At 47.1% G+C, this 21,920-nt stretch overlaps 1 non-coding gene across 1 annotated transcript; it reads left to right on the forward strand.

Annotated features, from left to right (window-relative positions):
- The first annotated feature begins 12,886 nt into the window (after window positions 1-12,886).
- TRNAA-AGC lies at window positions 12,887-12,958 on the forward strand. Its single transcript has one exon. It is a non-coding gene; the product is annotated as a tRNA-Ala (tRNA).
- Window positions 12,959-21,920: the final 8,962 nt, after the last annotated feature.

The raw sequence follows: 21,920 nt of genomic DNA on the forward strand, positions 1-21,920 counted from the left end.
CTCAGCTTTTTATTCCGGTTCTTAACTAGTCCAGCCTCTGCTCTAGAATTTCCAGATGAAACATTTTAGTCCCTTCTCATCTTTAACCGTTATCATTCCCTTTAGGTACAGCTCTTTCCCGTCTGTGTTTATTTCTCTGACATTTGATTAAGCACCGCATATTCCCTGCTTTCTGGAAATTTCCCTGGGGTGTTTTATTACGCAGTGAGAAGTACAAAGTCAGAGGGACAGTTCGAAAGAAATTCATCCTATGAAAGCATCGAGGAAGAGGGGATACAGCTGCACGTCATGAGGTCCCATCCATTCTCACGTTACACTGGAAAATTATCAGAAGTAACATATCTTTCAGTAATTTTTAAAGGGACGGGTAAGGTAGGATTTTGGTATTGAGGTGGGAGTTGCGTATCAATATTCAAGAGTCCACCCTAAGACCATTCGAGGAATTTCTTCATAGGCCACAGTCACTAACCTAGTTACCATTTTATTTCTCACTGCCTCTTTGGCTTTACTTAAGGATTCTGTGCAGGAGAGCTGGACTTGGGCCAGTGCAGGAGGCTTGGGAAAATAGTTAAGGTTAGAAATAGCTCGTAGAAATGGAAGGCAGAGTTGGTTAGAAACTGGCAGGAGATTGCCTGACAGCACCGGAGGTCAAAGTGAGGCCCCGTTCTGGCCATCTCTCAGCAGATGGGGTTTTAGGCTTATGTGATTTCCGATTGCATTTACATTGATTCCTTGATTCAACTGAGTGCTTTGAAATATTGATAATGTAACAATAATTTACTGTTTCCATTCACATTAAAAAATACAGTAAAATGGTAGCATGTATTTGCCCTTACTAGAAGGAAATCCAATAATTTACTTCATAACCCTCCGTCGGGTGCTTTTTCTATATTGCTGTGTAGCTGTGCTGAATCGGGAGGCAACAGCGGAAAGGAGGGGAGAGGATTTATAAACCATATTGCAACTCTGTCATAATTCGCATGTTGGAGGTTTGTGGGAGATACTGGGTAGGATCAATTCTGAGGAGGTAGGTCAGGAAAATCTTCCCAAAAGAAGATACTAGTGATGTGCATTAAAGAATAAGTGGGAGTTTGCAGCTGGAAGTGAGGGTCGTAGTGTGATTCTAGTCGTAATAAATGCACATGGCATGAAGACAGGACACACAGTGCTGGACAGTTTGGGTGGTTACATATGGCCGGATCACAGGGTGCTCTAGGGAAATGTAGGACTATATGGCCCGTCAGCGGTTTTGGACTCTATCAGTCAGTGTTCTTGGTTGCAAAAAGCAAACACTGAATTTGGTTAACTTAAGTGGAAAAGAATATCTGCTTGGCCAGGTTTCGATCAATGCCCGTAACCTTGAAAGCAAGCATCTGACTCAAACTGTCAGAGTCCCTAAACATCATAAAGGAGTGCAGACACACACGTTTCCGATGACAATGTCCCTGTGTGTGCCTTCCCGGGGGACCCAGTCGGCAGTGAGGAGACAAAGAAGCATTTTAAAGAAGACGTTGCCACCATCAGGTCATTCTGTAAACAATGTGAAAAAATGGATTAGGACTGGTGGTGAAAGAGAAAACTAGATTCATTCAGTCATGACTGCAGGAGTCAGAAGAGCTGTGGTGGGGACCTCCACCAAGGAGTAAGCCTCAGGACATCAAGACTTGTGCCAAGACCGTTCCTTAGAACCCCAGAGTGAGAGTCTGGGGCTTGTGTGCTCCCAGGGACCTGCACAGTAGGCAGGCTCATTGTTTTCAAAGAGATTGAGGTTCGGCAGGGGATCCATCTCTGGGATGAAGCTAAATTCTGAGAGCCTTGCTCGTTTCAATCTCTTAATTTCTTAATCACTCCTCACCCATTTTTCCACTTCCAGTGGGATCTTTCGGACTATGGAGAGTGGTTAATTTATTTGGAAACCATTTGGCCGGCTAAACCCTCTGTCTCTCTCTCTCTCTTGCTGTCCCAGTTCACCACTGCAGACATGAGCCCGCCAATTCTCTACCCTCTCTGGTACTTTCCAGGATGTACATACCCTCTGTCCTTCCATTTTAATGACTTAAACATGCAGTCCTTCTCACCTGAATACTTCAGCTCCACTCTTTGTAACTCATATTTCCATGTTTAACAACCCACCTAGACACACACTCCTGCTTTAACTTCAACCGGCTCTTCCTAGTGAGATGGCTATTTCAAGTAGAATCAGCACGCTCTTCAATCTCAAATCAGGAGACGGGTTGGCACCTTCCCGAGACCTCATTCCAATTTCCAAACCATTAAATTTCGTTCTTTTTATTTTTTTAAAGATTTTTATTTATTTATTTGACAGAGAGAGACAGCCAGCGAGAGAGGGAACACAAGCAGGGGGAGTGGGAGAGGAAGAAGCAGGCTCCCAGCAGAGCAGGGAGCCTGATGTGGGGCTCGATCCCAGGACCCTGGGATCACACCCTGAGCCAAAGGCAGACGCTTAACGACTGAGCCGCCCAGGCGCCCCCCAAACCATTAAATTTCTATCTGCATTAAAAAACACAAAACTCTGTCCCTTGGAAGCTGTGGTCTGTACAATTATGTCACATTTCTCATCGAGAAGATTCTTCCTAGATGAATGGAGACTGGTGCCTCGCTTCTTCCACTTGGTTTGGTGACGTCAGCACCTGTGAAGACAGGTCACCCAGGACCTTAGCTTCTGGCTCCCCAGTCTCTGATTTCCCAAAGACCTTTACTTCCCACTCTGCTTCAGCCACTCACATCCATGACCATGCTCTCCATATTAACACGAATCCCTGTTATACTAAAATACTAAGTCTGTGTGGTATACAGTGATTAAAAAAATATTTAAATTTAAATTTAATTTAGTTAACATTGTATTAGTTTCAAGGGCAGAATTTAGTGATTCATCAGTTGCATATAATACCTGGTGCTCATCACATCACGTGCCCTCCTTAATGCCCATCACCCTGTTACCCCTCCCCCGCCCCAACCTCCCCTCCAGCAACCCTGTTCGTTTCCTAGAGTTAAGAGTCGCTTATGGTTTGTCTCCCTTTCTGGTTTCATCTCATTTGTCTTTCTCTTCCCCTGTTTTCATGTGTTTTGTTTCTTAAATTCTGCATATGAGTGAGATCATATGGTATTTGTCTTTATATGACTGACTGACTTTGCTCCCTTTTTCCCTTGTAAGGACCCTTGTGATTACACTTGGCTCACGTGAATAATCCAGAATAATCTCTCCATGTCAAGATTTTCAAATTCGTCAAACTTCTAAGTCCCATTTACCGTGTAAGGTAACATTCTCAGGACTGGGAATTAGGACACGTGTGTCGTTGGGGGCCATTATTCTATGTACCACACTAGCCTGCAGTCTAATTCTAATCTATCTCTCCTGGTTATTTCATCCAGGTACTTCCACAACTTCTCTTTTTCTACTGAACTGAAACTCCCAGTTCCTTAACATTTTGTTCTCCCTGTGAATCTTCAGTTCCTGCATGTTGCTCTTTTCATATTGCTGTAGACTGAATGTGACCTCCCTACATTCATAGATTGAAACCTAGTCCTTAGTGTGATAGTATTTGCAGGTGGGCCTTTGGGAGGTGGTGAGGTCATGAGGGTGGGATCTTCATGGTAGGATTAGTGCCCTTATAAAGGAGAATTCAGGGGCACCTGGGTGGCTCGCTTGAGCATCTGACTCTTGGTTTTTTTTGTTTTTTTTTTTAAAGATTCCATTTCTTTATTCGACAGAGATAGAGACAGCCAGCGAGAGAGGGAACACAAGCAGGGGGAGTGGGAGAGGAAGAAGCAGGCTCATAGTGGAGGAGCCCGACGTGGGGCTCGATCCCATAAAGCCGGGATCACGCCCTGAGCCGAAGGCAGACGCTTAACCGCTGTGCCACCCAGGCGCCCCTGACTCTCTTGGTTTTGGCTCAGGTCATGATCTCAGGGTTGTGAGATCAGGCTCCCTGCTTGGTGGGGAGTCTGCTTGTCTCCCTCTCCCCCTGCACCCCCCAACCTCTCTCTCTCTCATGTGCTCTCTCTCAAATAAAAATGAATAAATCTTAAAAAAATAAATAAAGGAGACCTCAGAGAGCTCTCTTGCCCCTTCCACCCTGTTAGGACACACACGACTCAGGAAGCACGTTCTCACCAGACACCAAATCTGCCTGTGTGTTGACTGGACTCCCAGCCTCTGGGACAGTGAGAAATACATTTCTGTGGTTTATAGTCGTCCAGTGGTGCTGGAGCCATTGTGTCCTGCAGTCACAGGGACCCTGCTCTCTCAATTATTCTTACTTCCACCTCTCCCTCTCTCACGACTTCTTATTATTACCTACAGTGGCTCAGGTTTCTCCCCTGGCTGCACGTTGTCTTATGGTCACCACTCTCTTCCTCCCCTCCAGATCCCAGCCATATTTCTCACAATGCCTATTTCTACCCTGTGTCTCCATTCCTCATCTCACCCTCTCTTCTCTACTCTCAGAATGTGGCCTTGAATCCTAGAGCTCTAGTGGATTGGTTATCAGAGTCACCAGTGACTCCTTTGTCTCTAAATCTAATGCACATACTTTGGTAAATGTTGGTGTGTTTCAGAGTTCAGACCTTAGATGATTTTCTTCATATCCCACACGTTCTTCCTAAGCCGTCTTGTGTCCTAAACTGCTCTAAATGCACTCTACAAGCGGATACTTCTCAAAACACATCTTCGGTCCCTTACAAGAGTCAGAGGCACGTAGCCTATGGCTTTTCTCCACCTTGCTGTTCCATGGGTGCCTTGCCCTGCTCCCCCCCGCCCCCCCACCTGCACATAGCTAACCAATCACCCAGGACTCTCAGTGCTAGTCTCCATTACCTGTCAAAAGCATACACTACTTTCCTACTCATTCACTGTAGTACGCATCTCCAGCCATTCTTCAAACTCATAAATGCCCGTAAGTCAACTTCCCTTCTCTCCTTGCATTGCACGTGCTGGCAAGGTCCTTAGTCAAGGTGGAAACTAACTGTGCCGATGCCTGGGAAGCCCAGATTTTCCAAAGAACAACACTCAACTGTGCTCATTGGATTCATTTTAAATTCAGAGTAACAAATATTAAATGGGTAGACTGTGCTGCCTGGAAATCCCAATATTGTTCCCTAGTGATTTGCTTTCCCTGTCTTAATAATCATGGCTGTTCATTCTGGCATAATAAGAAATACATTTTGTCTTTGTCCCAGATTCCTAGCAGAGAGCTCCTAAAACCCGGGTGCTTTCCTCAATGACCGGGGTACTTCTGTTACTGTAAGGAGCTCTTTTTGACCTCACCTGAATTTATGCTAATGAGACGACTTAGGGTGGGACCCGCTAGGTAGCCTTCGATGGGCTGATCACAGGAAGACCCAGCGGGTACAGTGTGGCAACTTCCAGCCTCAGCCACCGGCCTCTGGGAAGTGAGGGTCTAAAGACGAAGCTGCACAAAACTCTGGAGCAACAGGGTTTGCTGACTGTCCCTGCTGGTGAAGCACCTACACGCTGGAGGGCCGTGCACCCAGGTCCACATGGACAGAAGCTCTCGTGCTCGGGACCCTTGAAGATCTCACCATGTCTGTCTCCGTGTGACTGTTAGTCTGTGTCTTGTAGTGTACCCTTTTTAATAACGCAGTCAGGGAGGTACCCTGGTGTCAGTGACCTGGTTGGTAGAGGTCTGTGAGCTGCTTCAGCAGATTAATTGGCTCTGAGGAGGCAGTCGTGTGAACCTCCGTTTATATCCAGCCAGGGAGAGGCAGAGGTAATCCACATCAGACTTGTGATCTCACTTGAAACTGGGCTTGTCTCTTGGGGGGCATCAAGCCGAAAGACACCCCAAGCCAAGGAATAGGAGCAGGGACGGTTTTATTTGCACAAGTAAAGAACACCAGGGATGTTTCCCAGAGCAGTGTCTCCTCAACAACAAAACTGGGAGCTTTAACCTAAGAGTGCGGCATACTCGCCAAGGGCTTTTGCAGTGGGAATTCAGCGTGAACTGGGGCAAAGGTCGCCTCCAGGTGAGAGTCCAGGTCGAAGTCCCTGGGCCAGCAGGGGTCGCACCATCAGTTCTCTGGAGCTGACCTAGTGTGTCTGAGGCTCATAGGGGATTAGGTCCGGCAAAGGTGACTTTGGGCCGTCTCTACTTCCGAATCAGCCCCGGGAGTTTTCGCCGCGTGGGACAGGGTTGGGTGATCTCCTGGTCTGAGAGTGGCAGTTCTTACGTTCTTCTGTTTCCTGAGAACTATCCGCTGCTGAGGCCTATTCCTCTTCAATTGCTATGTATCTCAGGAAGTTCTGCAAGTAATGTTTTTTGGGCAAGTAGTGTGGGTCAGGCATAGATCACAAAAGTTATGATTCACATGAAACTGTCAGGTATTTATTGTGTACAGTGTGCGTGATTTGATACACATACACGCTGGGAAGGGTTTCCCCATCTAGTTAATTAATACATCCATCACCTTCTTTTTATGTGTGTATTTATTTTAGAAAGAGAGCGAGAGTGCACACGCAGGGGGAGGGGAATAGGAATAGGGAGAGGGAGAGAATCTCCAGCAGACCCCCCATGAGCAGGGAGCTCACTCTCACAACCCTGAGACCCTGATCTGAGCCAAAATCAAGAGTCGGACACTTCACTCACTGAGCCACCCAGGCGCCCCATCCATCATTTTCTTTGTCGTGTGTGTGAGAACATGGAGGCTCTCCTCTCAGCAGATTCCGGTTACACAATCCAGTGTTACCAGCTCCAGTCCCCGTGTTTTACGGGAGATCCTTGGACCCTACTCATCTTCAAGGTGAACGAGGGGAACATTTGTACCCTTTTGTCAGCCTCTGTTTCCCCCACTTTCCTGCCTTCTGCTCTGTTTTTATGAGTTTGACGCCCCCATTCCCCATAGAAGTGCTACCACGCAGCATTGGTCTTCCTCTGAGACTTACTTCACGTACATAACGCCCCGAGGGGCCATGAATGGGGTCATTACTGGCAGCATTTCCTTCCCTCTCAGGGCCGGGTAATCCTGCATTGAATACGTGGACCACATCTTCATCCCTTCCTCCGTGGATGGCCACTTTGGTTGTTTCCGTGTATTGCTACTGCGATTAATGCTACAGTGGACATGGGAGTATAGATATCTCCTTGATACCTGTTCTGATTTCCTTTGAATATTAAAAGGTGGTTCTCGTCACCAAATTACACTGTGTGTGTGCAGGGAATTTCCCACACCAGTAAGCAATGCTCTGTGTCTCAGCTGAGCGTCCTGTCATTCGGCTGAATTCTGACACTGTCTACCGGGAGACAGAATCAGATCCCACAGGTAAAAGGCTCGTTCCAGCAAAGAACTGTTTTCCCCTCCCACTCGCTGTGCCTGCCTCAGACACCAGCGCATGTCCGAGTTGTTACCTGCGCTCTCACTGACTGGCTAGAAATAGAGGTTTCCATGACCCTCTCTCCTTGGGTTTGATTAATTTGCTGGAACAGCTCACATTATTCAGAGAAACATTTTACTTACTAGATTAAAAGGATGTAACTCAGAAACAGCCAGACGGAAGAGATGCTCAGGAAAAGGGCGTGGAGTTTCCATGCTCTCCAGGTGCACCACTCACACCACATCTCCACGTGGTCACAAACTCAGAAGTGCTCCAAATCATCGTCTTCGGGGGTTTTGTGCAGGGAAGTCTCCATGCCTAGGCATGACTACGTACAGCGGTTGGCGATTGATTGAACTCCCAGCCCTTCTCCCCGGCTTGAAGGTGAGAGAGGTAGGACTGGAAGTTCCAGCCTTTAATCTCCGGACAACCAGCCCACAACTTAGGTGCAGTCACTATGAACATAACCAAAGACACCTTCGTTGCTGTAATGATTTAGGAAATTTGATGGATTTTAGGAGCTCTGTGCAAGCAACAGGATGAAAATGAAATACGTATTTCCTATTATAAATCACAACATCACAGATAGACATGATGTGGGAAACAAAAGCAAAAGAAAAATTTCCTTACTACTTACAACCCATTCACAAGTCCTTAAAGGCAGAGTGTGACCTTCCTCTGGGAGCTCAGCTGCCTGGATGCTGACGCTTTGCTGAGGGCAAAAGGCAACCTCAGCCCGACCCCCGGACCCTGTGAGTCTCCTTTAACATATAGAATTACCTTTGGAAATTCCTTTATCTCTACCCCCAAGATACATGCTGGCAATCATCCCCCAAGCATATGACCCACCCATCCACATCTGAGGGGTCTCAGGACTGAGTTCTTACTAAGCAGTAATAAACGACCTTTCCTAACAACAGCTGCCCCCTCAGGGTCCTGGGAGGCTTGTGCTGTCCCTGCCCCTCCCAGCTTGAAAGCATATAATGGGCCACTCCTCGTGACCCCGTGCAGCTCTTTCTGCCCACGGGTCCTGTCCCCGTGCTTTAATAAAACCACCTTCTTGCACCAAAGACGTCCCAAGAATTCTTTCTTGGCCGTTGGGTTCTAACCCTAAAACATCCTTCCCACGTCAGCACACACCCAGAAGTAGAATTGCTGGATCACATAGTAGTTGTTTTTAGTTTTTGAGGAACCACTTTACTGTGTTCCCTAGTGGCTGCACAAGGGTTCCCTTTTCTCCGCATCCTCACCTGCGATGTTGTCATTTGGCTGACAGCCATTGGAACAGGTGTGAGGTGAGATCTCATTGTGGTTTTTATTTCTGTTTCTCTGATGATGAGTGATGTCGAACACTTTTTCATGAACCTGTGGCCATTTGTGTATCTTCTTTGGAAAAATGTCTGTTTAGTTCCTCTGCCCATTTTTAAATGGGATTATTTGTTCAATTTTGCTGTTGAGTTGTATGAGTTCTTTATATATTTTGGATATTAACCCCTTATCAGCTAACTAAACAGATATATGATTTGCAGATATTTTTTCCCATTTCAGTAGGCCGCCTTTTCATTTTGTTGATGATTTTCTTTGCTGTGCAGAAGTGAAGCTTCTTGGTTTGATGTAGTCCTGCTTATCTATTTTTGTTTTTATTGTTTCTGCTTTTGTTGTCAAATCCAAAAAATCATTTCTGAGACCGATATCAAGGAGCTTACCCTCTACATTTTCTTCTAGGAGTTTTATGGTTTCAAGTCTTCTGTCCAAGTGTTTAGCCCAACTTGAGTTAATTTTTGTGTGCAATATGAGATAGGAGTCCAGTTTCATTCCTGTGCATGTGCTGTCCGGTTTTGCCAGCAGCATTTACTGAAGGGGCTGTCCTTTCCCCATTGTATATTCTGGGCTCCTCTGTCATAAATTAATTGGCCACATATGCATGGGTTCATTTCTGAGCTCTGTTGTGTGCCATTGATCTCTGTGTCTGTTGTTATGCCAATACCATGCTGTTTTGATTACTCTAGCCTTATGATACAGTTTAAAGTCAGGAAGTGTGAAGCTTCCAGCTTTGGTCTTCTTTCTCAGGATCATTGTGGCTCTTCAGCTTCTTTTGTGGTTCCATATAAATTTTAGGACTTTTTTTCCTATTACTATAAAATATGCCATTGAAATTTTGATAGGAATTGCACTGAATCTGTAAATTGTTTTGGGTAGTATGGGTACATTTTTAACAATATTAATTCTTCCGATCCATGAACATGGATATATCTTTCCATTTTCTTAATGTCTTCTTCAATTTCTTTCATCAATGTCTTTCATCAATGTCTTACAGTTTTTGGTGTATAGATCTTCACTTCCTTGGTTAAATTTCTTTCTAGGTATTTTTTTTTTTTCTTTTCGATGCAACTATAAATGGGTTTGTTTTCTTTCTTTTTTTAATTTTTTTAAAAAAATTTTAAAGTTCTTACTTAAATTCCAGTTAGTTAACATACAGTGTCATGTTAGATTCAGGTATACAATTTAGTCATTCATCACTTACAGCACCCAGTGCTCATCACAAGTGCGCTCCTTAGTCCCCATCACCCATCTAGCCCATCCCCCACCCACCTCCCCTCTGATGACCATCAGTGTGTTCTCTATAGTTAAGAGTCTGTTTTATGGTTTGTTTCTCTCTCCTTTTAACCCCTTTGTTCATTTGTTTTGTTTCTTAAATTCCACATATGAGTGAAATCATATGGTATTTGTCTCTCTCTGAATGACTTATTTCACTTGGCATACTACTTTAGTTCTATCCATGTCTTTTCAGATGGCAAGAGTTCATTCTTTTTTTGTCTGAGTAATATTCCATTCTGTATATATACCACATCTTCTTTAAAATGGGATTGTTTTCTTAATTTTTCTCAGATAGTTCGTTATGAGTGTATAGAAACAACTGATTTTCGTATATTGATTTTGTATCCTGCAACTTGTTTATTAGTTTCCAGTTTTTGGTGGAGTCTTCAGGGTTTTCTATATACATACTATCACGGCATCTGCAAATAGTGACGGTTTTACTTCGTTTCCATTTGGTGAGCCTTTTCTTTCTTTCTCTTGCCCAGTTGCCCAGCGAGGACTTGCAGTCCACGTTGAGTAGAAGTCAAGAGTGCGCTCCCTCCCTTTATTACCTGTCTGTCTTTTCAGCCTTGGGGGCAGCAGTTTGGGCTGTGTCCTCACCCCTCTCACAGATCCAGAAGAGTTGTTGATTTTTCAGTCTGTTTTGCTTTTTACTTGTTATCAGGATGGAGTGGTGACTTCCAAATTCCCTATATATGGAATCAGAAACTGGAAATCTGTTCCAGTTTTTTATTTGTGTTTTTGCCTCTGTGTTCATTAGTGAAATTGTCCTATAATTTTTCTTCCTTAAGTTTTCTTCATTGGCTTTTGGTAGCACTATTATGCTTGTATCTTCAAATAAGCTTTTCTGTTTTCTGGAGTATTTTGTATAACATAGAGGTTATCACTTCCTGTAAGATTTCATACAACATGCCGTAAAATTGTCTCAGACTGGAAATTATATTTTATGGAAATTTTGCTTGAATTCTTGATTCAGTCTTTAAAATGCCTGTATATTGAATTAGGTTACAATTACTCTTTGGTAATTTATGCATTTTTACAAATTTTCCATTTCTTCTATTGGAATTGAGAGGGTTGACAGCAAATTTCATGGTTTCTTCCATTTAAAGTCTCCTAAGTGGCCCCTGAAAGTACTCTGTTTATTCATGTTTACAAGCGTCTCTGTCTCTATCCATTCACTCATTCACTCTTTTTAAAAAATGCTTCAAGTATTTACTCATGCCACGTACTGTAGTCCGCACTGAGGTACAATTAGGGATAACACAGTCTCTTGGCTAACCTTCAGAAGGCCCAGTGAGATCCTTGCCTCCCCATTACACACCCTTGGGCAGTTCCCTCCCACTTAAATCAGTCGGGGAGACAGAGGTGAGGAGGGACCGAGGCCTCCTCCCAGCATCTTGAATGCAGATCCTGCAGACAGAGTCACACCTCAGAGGCTGCCTGCCCTGTAGACGCCTGAGTTCTGCTTCACAGGACACCTGGGGCCAGAACCCAGCCAAGCCGCTCTGGAGTTCCTGACCCACACAGTCTGCAAGATAATACACATTTATGTTCTTAACCCATTAAATTTTGGAGTATTACTCAGCAATAGATAACTAATATTCACAGCAAGCCTTCAAGAAAAGTTTCTCTTTGGTAAATAGTCATTATTTACAAAAATAATTTTTATCTGTTTCTCTCAAGATACCAGACTATTATCAGAAACCATATTCCTTGAAAATCGAATTGGAAGGCTAAATGAAGACGTGCGGTTGTCTTCTCCCGTTTCCCTTTTTATCCTGACAAGAACCTGAAGTCTTTGGGCGGACTGGCTACCGTGCCTAACCACCAGAGGGTCACATACCCTCCATTAAAGCGGTCACTGGCAGAAAGAAAGGGTCAGGCCCTAATTACTTTAGACAACTCAGATTGCCGCAAACGGTGTGGGCCCACCATCCCTGCTGCGGGAACGGAGTTCAGGCGGTCTTGGCAAGGTGAAAGCATGAGGAATGCTGGGGTGCTGCGGTCGCGCCGGCTTCTGCGGCGGGGTCTCCTCGGGGCCCCCAGCCCCCCAGAGCAGCCGCCCTGAGCCGCCCTCCGCGCCTGTGCAAGCACAGCCTCAGCTTCCCCTCTTTGCTCCTGGGCACCCCGTCCGTTCTAGCAGACACAGGGCACCGTGCCCGGGCACGCCCCTGAACGCCAGGCAGGCGTAAAACCTCGGGTTGCACCCTTGGGGAGGGAGGGTCCGGGATGGCGGGAGAACCGCTCCCTCTGCAGCAAATAAAGCGGCGGGGAAGCAGGTGTTTCACCCCAATCTTACAAGTAACGCGTTTCTCAGCTCTTTCCGGGCCCTTTGTTCCGAAGCATCAGAGCGGGATCCGAGGGTTTATACTGTCCAGGTTTGATTTGCATTTTTGGATAAAATGAGGGTCAGAAGGCCGCAGGCAGCAATCCAGCCTCTCTCCCCTTCAGCCCTCCAAGTCGTTTGCAGTGGAAGGTTATTCTTTAACAGAATTCCCTCCACCGGCTCCTTGTTTTCTGAGAAAAGGCGCACGGCGGTTTCTGGAGCCCGGGAACAGGGTGCAGCCAGGCGGAGGAGAGCTGGCGGACTGTGGTGGCCCCGGTTAAAGACGGTCATTGCCAAAGCGTTTTTCTCTTTCCTGGAAGCATCTTTCCTTTGACCCACAGGCCTTTGGAAACACAGAAAAGCGCTCAGACACTGAGGACACGTGTGGGCGAGTTTCTTGCCGAGATTCGCCCCCCAGCGTGTTCTCCTCGGGTCCTGAGTGTCGGCAGTTTGCGGGTCACAGTTCCTTGCCAGTGGATTTCTATGGAGGAAAGTGGTGAAAATTCGAGTTCCCTTTACGGAAGAACAAGGCAGATTTTTGTGAACTGTTAAGAGGGATAAATTTGCCTCATTTCGTGAAGTCAGTTTAAAAAGCACCGTGTGCGTGTAGTGGGGATGTAGCTCAGTGGTAGAGCGCATGCTTAGCATGCATGAGGTCCCGGGTTCGATCCCCAGCATCTCCATTCCTTTTGTCCCCTTGCTGGGAAGTAGCTTTCTTGTTCCGGCCTCAGCCGGTTCCCGCAGGATCCCAGGAATGGTCGTCTTGCTCCCCAACGCTCGCGGTCGGCTGGGGTGGCTGGGGTGTGCGCGTAACCTTTCCGCTGCAAACTGCACCCGCCTCGCGCCCGCAGCCCCTGCCTGCGCCCGCCCACCAAGCGAGTCCGGAGCGGCCCTGGTCCCTCCTGGGTCCAGAAAAAAGCACTACTGACGTTCATCCGTGTAAACTCTGAACTAGGTTTGGGGACCAGTTCGTGTCTTCGCTTCGTTTCGGGGCCGGGGCGCGCGAGCCCGCCTGAGGTTTCCACGTTGAGGCTCGCGCGGGAGACGAGGCTTTCTTCTGCGGACGCTCCGCGGACACGCGGGTGGACCTTCCCCCGGAACGTGGCCTTCGCTCCGGGGCCACCCCCGCGAGCAGGGCGGAGCTGGCGGCTTTGTTCCGAGTGCGCTCGGCGCTGCGTCCGCGCGGCGGGAGCCGGTTTGCAGGCTGCGTCTGCGGCCGCTCGCCTCGGCCCTGCGCGAGAACCCGCTGCCCTAGGACCCGGCTGCTGCGGGTGAGGACGGTCGGCAGCGGCTCCTCGGTGCTCTCGCTTGGAGATCTGCTCGCTCTGCGAACGCGGCGTCTGGTCTCTCGCGCTGAATTCAGCCCCCGCCTCTCCTCCCTGGACACCCGGTCACACGACGAGCGCACGGAACTGAGGAACGGTTCTCTGTGTTTTCGGGTCTTCCCCCAGGCTGGCCTCTGGCCGCTCTGCAGTCCCGGGACCGCGGACGCGACCCCGGGAGTGTCCCGAATTCTGCAGGTGCAGGGACCCGGCCTAAACAATGACGGTGACTATCGTCCTTTGCGTCAGACTCTTTGACGTTTTGCTGCCTAACTCCTTAAGGAGAAAACCCCACAGAATTAAGGTGTAGGCCTTGGGATGGGCCTGTGACCCTGTGGCGCCCTGCAGCTCCCACCCCGTTGGCGTCGGGATAGATCGCGCGTGCTCTTGCCAGTACGTATCCAGGCCGACGAGTGACTCTGATGGGCCCCCAAAGATACTGCAACACTCCGCACTAATGAACACGAGGAGCCGTGGCGTCTACCAGCTGAGTGGTCGGTGAGGAGAGCGTCCACAGGCCTCTCCGTGCGGCCTGCTGCCCATGGCCAAGGAGGGCCGCTGTGGAATCTCAAGAGTTCTACGGAGCAATAGTAACGGTTTTTGTCGTGATCTTTCTTTTCATCCCCATCCTGTCTTCCTTTGTCTTCACTTCGGGTCACCGGACTGTGATCAACTTGGCCAGAGATTGTTTTTCGGCTTCCTCTGTTCCAAACCACACAAACAGGCTCCTTCAGTTCAGCCAATAAAACTTCTAGGGACAGTTCAAGAACAGTCTCCCGGCTAAAGTATTGTATTTGTTGAATACGGTGTGTCGGGGGCATTGGGACAGATGGGGAAAGAGGAGTCATTAGAGTTCCCTGAGCCCACAGATGTCTTCAGAGCTAAAGCAGTGGTTGTCCAACTTGGGGACACACTGGAGTCACCTGGAGGGCTCTGGCACTTCTGATGCCCGGATCCCACTCAGAGGTTCTAGTTTAATTTGTCTATAATGTGGAATGGACACGGGCATTTTTAAAAGCTCCCTAGGTGACTGGAATAAGCCGTCAAGATTGGGAACCACTGGCCTAGACACTCTGTTGAAATTATCTCCAAATATCCACAAAGGTGGGAAGAAGCATCAGAGAGGACATCTGCAGGTTTATTGCTTTTTCAGTTAGGCTCAGCTTGTCTAGAGACACCACTGGCCCTCAGATAGTCATAGACATGTGAGCAGTCTGCAGACTGACCAAGTCAGGGGCAGATGGAGGCTGTCAATGGGATAGAACTTAACTTCTCCACATTCAGTTCTAAGTGGAGAGAAGACTGCTCTCTCTGCTCTCCCTCTCCCCCTCCCTCTCCCCCTCCCTCTCTCCCCATCCCACCTACTCCCCATCCCTCCCCTCTGCCCACCTCTCCCTCCCTTTCCCTCCCTCTCTCCCCATCCCTCTCCCTCCATCCCCCTCTCTCCCCATCCCTCTCCCTCCATCTCCCTCCCTTCCCCTCATCCCCTTTCTCTCCCTCTCTACCCCCCCCACCTTTCTCTCTCTCTCTCCTCTTCTACCCCTCTCCCTTTTCTTCCCTTCCCCCTCCTCCCTCCCTTTCTACCCCTGAGATCCCTAATTTGCAAAGCTGGTCATTGGGAAGAAAGTAGATCACTTAATAATTCAGGGCCTTCTGGGACAGAAGGGATATATCCTAAAGCCTACTCCCCCAGATTTAAATTTGGAGGTATCTCTCAGTGATCTGAGAGACTCTGACCTAGTTTCCTGAAATAAAATTATCTCCTGGAAAAGGGGAGTTGATACTGGTAACTTGGGGCTAAGTCTTCGTAAGGGAGGGGTTGTTTTAATGTATCATGTGGTTCTGGCTCCCTGAAAATTAATAATGTTTTTACAGTATTTCAAGAAATGACTATTTTAATTAGATGAAGCCAGATCTCATTTTCTTTAGTTTTTCTGCCCAAAGAATATTAGGAGGAGTAAAGATAGAAAGAAAAGGGGCTATTTTTCTAAAAGCATAGAAATGATCAGAGAGCTGATACCTGGGGGAAATTCTATTTGCCGATCTTTATTCCTAAGCATTGAAGAAAAGGCTAAAGACTCCTTTTATCTATAGCAACAGTGAAACTGCTCTGAGCCTACACTGGGTCTCACTGCATTTTGGAGTTTCTACAAAGCCTTGTGGCCAGAGAAAATTAGGTCATTTCGTGAAAATATACACCTTATATTTTCTTTTCATTGCAAGGAGAGCGAGACATAGCAGATCTCCATTGTAGTACAGGGCAATCCTTGCACAGTTTAATTTTAAATTGTGACCAGTGATCTCTTGGTGATTTACAATAAAATACGTCCCGGTACCTAGATAGCATAGAAGGCTAAAATTTTCTCTTCTTTATTTATGTTGGACCTTCAGGTACAAAGAGAAGACAAACCAGATGAGAAGGAAGAAGTCAATCTCACTTCTCACAAAGGTGACCAGAGTGCCTTCCGAGCAAAAGGATTTCAGCAAAATGGAGCAAATCTGGGAGAGTTCGAACACTCAAGGAAGGGAATCCGACAGGGCTTGGGGAGAATCTCTGAAACATGAAGGAAGTGACCACCTCCGGTCCCCCGGAATGAACACCCTACTGAGAGGAAGACTTTTGGGACTGAGGCGCTCTGCCCACAATAATGTGAAGGGTGAGTGAGACACAGGGGGGATGGTTATACGTTACATTGAATTTGCTAATGGACAAAATGTTCTTAGATATCCTAATGGTCTGCTCAAAGCGACAGTGGAAGCCTCAGGCTTTCGTGACCCTGCTAAAGGGATATTGTTTGTGAGGGGTATAAGGTAGCCGGTTACCAGCTATAGCTTCAACCTGTATGTAGCTCAATCATTAGATCAGCGGAGTTTATAAGTTCTCCAGGTCTTACATGTGAAGTTTAGGGGCTTAATGGAGAAAGAGTGATGCTGAGAATTGGGGGAAGGTCTAGGAGTTCCTTGAACTCTCAGTTCGCGCTGGTCTTCTCCTGTAACAGGTGTTCTTCTCTTAGCAACCGAGCATCTTACTTTGTGAGCTGGTCAGGGTTCTCTAGAGAAACGTACCAATATTGTGTGTGTGTTACTGTGTGTGTAGAAAGAGACGCAGATAGAGAAAGGGAGAGATCTGTGTTAAGGAGTTGGCTCCCACAACAGTCTGAAATTCGCAGGGCAGGCTGGCAAGTCTGAAGAGGCGATGTTGTAGTCTTGAATCCATCCAAAGGTAATCTGGAAGCAGAATTTCTTCCTCCTCGGGGCAACTCCGTTCTCTTCAGGCCTTCAGCTGATTGGATGAAGCCTCCCTCGTTAAGGAGGGTCCTCTGCTTCACTCAAATCTACCCTTTTAAATGTTAATCACATCTAAACAGATACCTTCACGCAACCACTAGAAGGGGTTTTGACCAAACGACTGTGCACGATACCCTCGCCGAGTTGACACAAAATTAAACTGCCAAACTTTGCTCTTAGACCCTGCAATTCTCTTGTGTAAATTTTTATCTCACAAAAGACGGCCAGTTCTCTAGGGAAGTGATGGTCCCTGAATTTATGAAGAGATAGGAATCACTTTAAGAAGGCACAGAACATGTGTTCTAGAGAAATTTGAACTATCATCACCCACAGCTACATTCTGTTTTGTCAGTTAACGTTTAGCCACTTAGGACAAAGACCATTTCTCTGCCCTTTGTTATTTCCCTCAGGCATTTAATCCATAGCTTTGAAAGTCTAGAAATTCTAGCAATATCTGATGAATGGAAGAGACTACTGCATGTGGGGCACGTAGGCTAATACTGGGAGTTTTGCAAGTGCACTGGACTCTTGCTTTAGTTCTGTATTATTTTTCTAATGTGATAATATGAAAGTTTATGCCAAACTCTTTCATTAAATTAAAATTCATGATGAGATATTTAAAGTATAAATACAGAGACTATTACAGCAGACCTCAGAAACCCATTATCCAAACCTTTCTGTTTCTCAGAAAATAATTCACCCCTCACTTTTCATTTCCCTTCCTCCCTGCATTATACCCTTACTGTACATTTTAATCTTTTACCACATGTATGTATATCTGTAAAAATGTCACGCTGTTTACCTGTCCCACTGCACGTATTTATAACAACCTTCTTTTTGTTCACTATTATCTGTTTCACACAAATTCCTATGATAGAAGGAGACGCATCGCACTTAAACTTTAATTGTGTAGTTAATCTATTGGAGAACGTAAGGCTTTATTTCCAATATTTGCTTCCCAAGCAGTGCTGCAGAGAACATCACTGCTCATGTCTCCTTGGACAATTTGTAAGGAGTTGCTAAATCCAGTGTCTGGAAGTGGGATTGCTGAATCGTAAAGTAAGGATATCTCTGGCTTTTCTAGATATTGCCAGAATGTTCTCCATACTGCTTGTGCAAAATGTATATTCTTAGCAACAACCAATGATAATATCTCCCACTCTCTACCAATCCTTGGCATTGTTGAACTCGAGACGTTTTGCCCGTAGAGGAAGATACATGTATTCAGATTGCGTTTGTCAAACTACTGGTGAGGTTCAGTGTATGTCATACATTTGTTGGCCTTTTATGTTTCTTCATCTGGGAGCTGAGTCTGTATAGCCTTTGTCCGCGTTTCTGCTGATTGTCAGCCTCCGTGTTACATTATGCCTCACGCGTTTGCTACGGGACGACTGGCTTTTGCTCTTACATGGCACAGGGTTCCACAGCTGACGTCAGTGCAGACAGAGTGACCCTTGGGTTAGTGATCAGCCTGGTGAATGTCCTTGTCCCCCGGGCTCACTCACTCACTCACGGGAGGTCCGTCACACCTATGCGACATGACCAATGCTGCACTCCTCTTGAGCAATACCAGGGTTTAACAATGTTGTCATGATGAGTATTGCCCTCCAGATTTCCCCGACGTTGCTGCTAACAGTTTGGTTCGACCTTGTTTTGTTTGTTTGTTTGTTTTAGTCTTGACACACCACAAATTTATCTTACAGTTCTGTAGGTCCGAGTGTAACCCAGCTCCCGCAGAGACCTTGTTCTTCCTAAAGTCATCCAGATGTAACGATTATAGTTCAAATAAATGCCGCTTAAAAATTTAGCTAGAAACTTCCTATTTAGCTCACTGTTGCTTGTCACATCTCACTAGTTCTCGCTCAGTTCCTTTTTCCCTCGAATTAATTACTTCACACTGATCTCAAGATATTAGTTAATGACAGATTTTTAAAGGTCTTTATTTAATCCTTATTTTTCAATAATTTAGCTAAAGACTTTTGGTCTCAAGAGTTATCTTTCCTCAGCACCTAATCGTGTTCTTCCATCATTTGTCTGTTGTTGCTCTTTTTTGGTTTCTAGTGCTACTGATGAGAAATCCACTATAAGTGTAATGATGATTTCTTTTATTCTAAAGTAACTCATCTTAAATCAAGGAAAAATAAGGTCAGAATTATGAGGTTTTCCCATAAAGTATGATGGAAGTTTGTAAGAAGCTAGCGTTTGCCAGTAAATAGAAACATGGGGGAAAACATTTCAAAGCAAATATATCTTCACAGGTTCCCTATACTAGAAGCCTGTTTTACTGACCCAGTAACTGAGCCCCCTCTCCCCTCTGTGGCCTCCAGCCACACCTCTCCTGGCTGCATCCCTCTGCCGAGTGCCTCTTCCCGCACACCCTCACCCCTGTGCTGGAGTACCAGCCACTCAGTCTCAGATCTCGCTCACCTACCTTCCCGCTTTCCCCTTCTCTCACCTTCCCCCTCCAACCCCCTCTGAGGCTCTAGCTGCCCTGTGCTCCTAGCTCAGTCTTTGCTCCCCCTGTAATGGCCCCTTACCCCATAACTCCTGTTTGATTCTTCTATCCTCCCCAGCTTCTGTGCTACCCCATTCTTACTTTTCCTTCCCAGGCTGTAGCTGTCTTCTTCCCACATGTGTGTCAGATATTCCAGTTCTGAGTGGACCTTACTTGTTTCCACTCTCTCCCCACTTCTGTTTGTTTCCAGGAACTTTGGACCTGGATCACTGATCAGACATGTACTTCTCTGTGCTTTTCTCCTTTCCTTCCCTTCCCTCCCTTCCCTCCCTTCCTTGCCTCGTCCCTCCCTCCCTTCCCCCCTTCCCTCCCTTCCTTCCCTTCCCTCCTTTCCACTCACCTCCCCTCCCCTCTCCTTCCCTCCCCTCTCCTCTCCTCTCTTTTTTACTTTCCTTTTCTTTTTGCCTTTGAACTTTAATTTTTGTTCAGATTTTTAGCTAGGGTATAGAAACCTTTCACGCATTCCTCCCATCACCCCCTGTTCAGTTCCCTTTTAAAATAAATTTATTTCAGTTACGTTTGGGGCAAAACGTAGGAAAAAACTTAGTTCTTCTTCAGAGGATGATGCCTAGGATGGCCGTAACCAAATAAGGCAAACGAGGAGGCTTGAAGAATGGGACTGTATTATCTCACAGTTCTGGAGACTACAAATCCAAGATCACGGTGTAGGCAGGGTGTTTCTTCTGCCCCATGCCTCTCCCTGAGCTTTGGTGGTTCTCTGGCAACCTATGATAGAGATAGGTAATATATATAGACTATATATCAGAGAGGCCCACCCTGCTCCAGGATGACTTGATCTTAACTACTTATGTCCCATTCTGAAGGACTGGGGGTTGGGATGTCGACATAGGAAAGTTTAGGGGGACAAAGTTCAACTGATGACACCTATTAGCTATAGTGTGTTGGCTCGCCCTGTTCTCAACAGAGGAAGCGTTCGCTGAGGGTCGTGAGAAATTATTGCAGTTACGAAAAATCTAATGTCCCGCTATCCATACTCCTGTCCCTCATTGAGCTGTTCTGGGTCTAACGTTAGTCAAGCACTTTTACATCAGATTGCCCCGTGGTCTCGTCTTCCTGTTCACTCCCACATCCGAATGCAAGTCTGTTTCTGGGAGGTCCTTGTTGGAATAGGTTCCACTGGGTCTGCCTCTTTAAAAGTACTTCACAGACCTTCCTACCGTTGGGCTTCGGTCAGATTTATTTCATTACACCTTGGCACAAATTCCTCTTTCCGTTAAACACCTGGAATTAACTTGGAAGTATGAAAGATGTCTTCAAGTACTAATTGTATAGTTCGTGTGTTATATATGACATTTTTCTAGAAAAAAATCTAATAAAGGGAAATGCCCCCCAAAATGTACTGAGCCGTGCACATAGTACCGAGTACTGTGTAGGTCACTGTATTACCAGGCTGCACTAAGCGTTCGTCTGTTACCTTGTATTTCTTTTCTTGTAACACTTACAAACTTTATTGAAATTTGTTTCATTTTCGATCATCTGTGGTCATCTTGTACCTAGTGGCAGACACAGAACTCAGGTCAGCCCCTGACGCACAGTAGGTCCTCAGGTGTGCCACTCTTGTTGGGTGATGCTTCAGTGTGCACGTTGGCATCCCAGCTTCACTTTTGTGACCGAAATTTACAGTCCTTACCATAAAGGGAGCAGCTAATTAGAATTCAGAAATGCCATGATGTCTGGCCCACTATGACTCGGACGTGCTGTTTTCCACACTCGGTAAATGCACGGTCAATGGAGCAGTGGTGTCGTCCTAGTCGCAGAAGTTTGCTAACATAGATTAAATTTAAAAGTGACCGTCCTGGTTTGCAAGAAACTACGACTGTACTCCCTGCAGAAACGCTCGGAGTGGAACGGAAAGTAGCCACCCCAGAACACTGGGCTCAGGAAAGGCGTTAGGAAGGACTCGGCGATCCCAAGGCGTCAGCGCCCCAGAGCGCGCCCTAGCCTTGCCTGGGCACACGCGCAACTCCGCCCCGTCGCGCTGTGGGCCGGCAGCGGGAGCCGGGGAGGGGCCGGGGGACCCACTGCTTCGGTGAGCTCACGGCCCTCCCTGTCGGCCGCTTCTCAGCAGAGACCGAGGACGAGGGTGCAGCCGCTGACCGCTGAAGAACGGACACCTCGTGTAGGGAGTGGACAGTCAGGCGATGCGTGTTTGGCTCCCACAAGCTGAGGCTCCAGGGGAAGCACAGGAGAGCAGCCTCCGCAAACAGCAGCGCCGACAGCGGCGAGCGAGGCGTGTGCTCGGCAGCCGCCCGAGCCGTGCGTGCCCCTGCGCACCTCGGGCGGCCTGCGGGGTGCGGGCGCTGCCGGGCCCCGGCGCTGAAGCACAGGGCGGGTCAGTGACCCCTGAGCGAGCCCCATGCTGCGGCGGCGGCTGCTGCGTCCGCCCGCCGAGCAGTCTGCAAGGCGCTCGCGGTCGGGGCGGTTTGGGTTGGCTTCGGGTTTCCGGGCGCAGGTGTGCGCTCTTCCACCAGCCGGACGCGCTGTTCGCGTGATCAGTGT

The sequence above is a fragment of the Ursus maritimus genome, unplaced genomic scaffold (assembly GCF_017311325.1).
Source record: "Ursus maritimus isolate PB19 unplaced genomic scaffold, ASM1731132v1 scaffold_30, whole genome shotgun sequence".
NCBI lineage: Eukaryota > Metazoa > Chordata > Mammalia > Carnivora > Ursidae > Ursus > Ursus maritimus.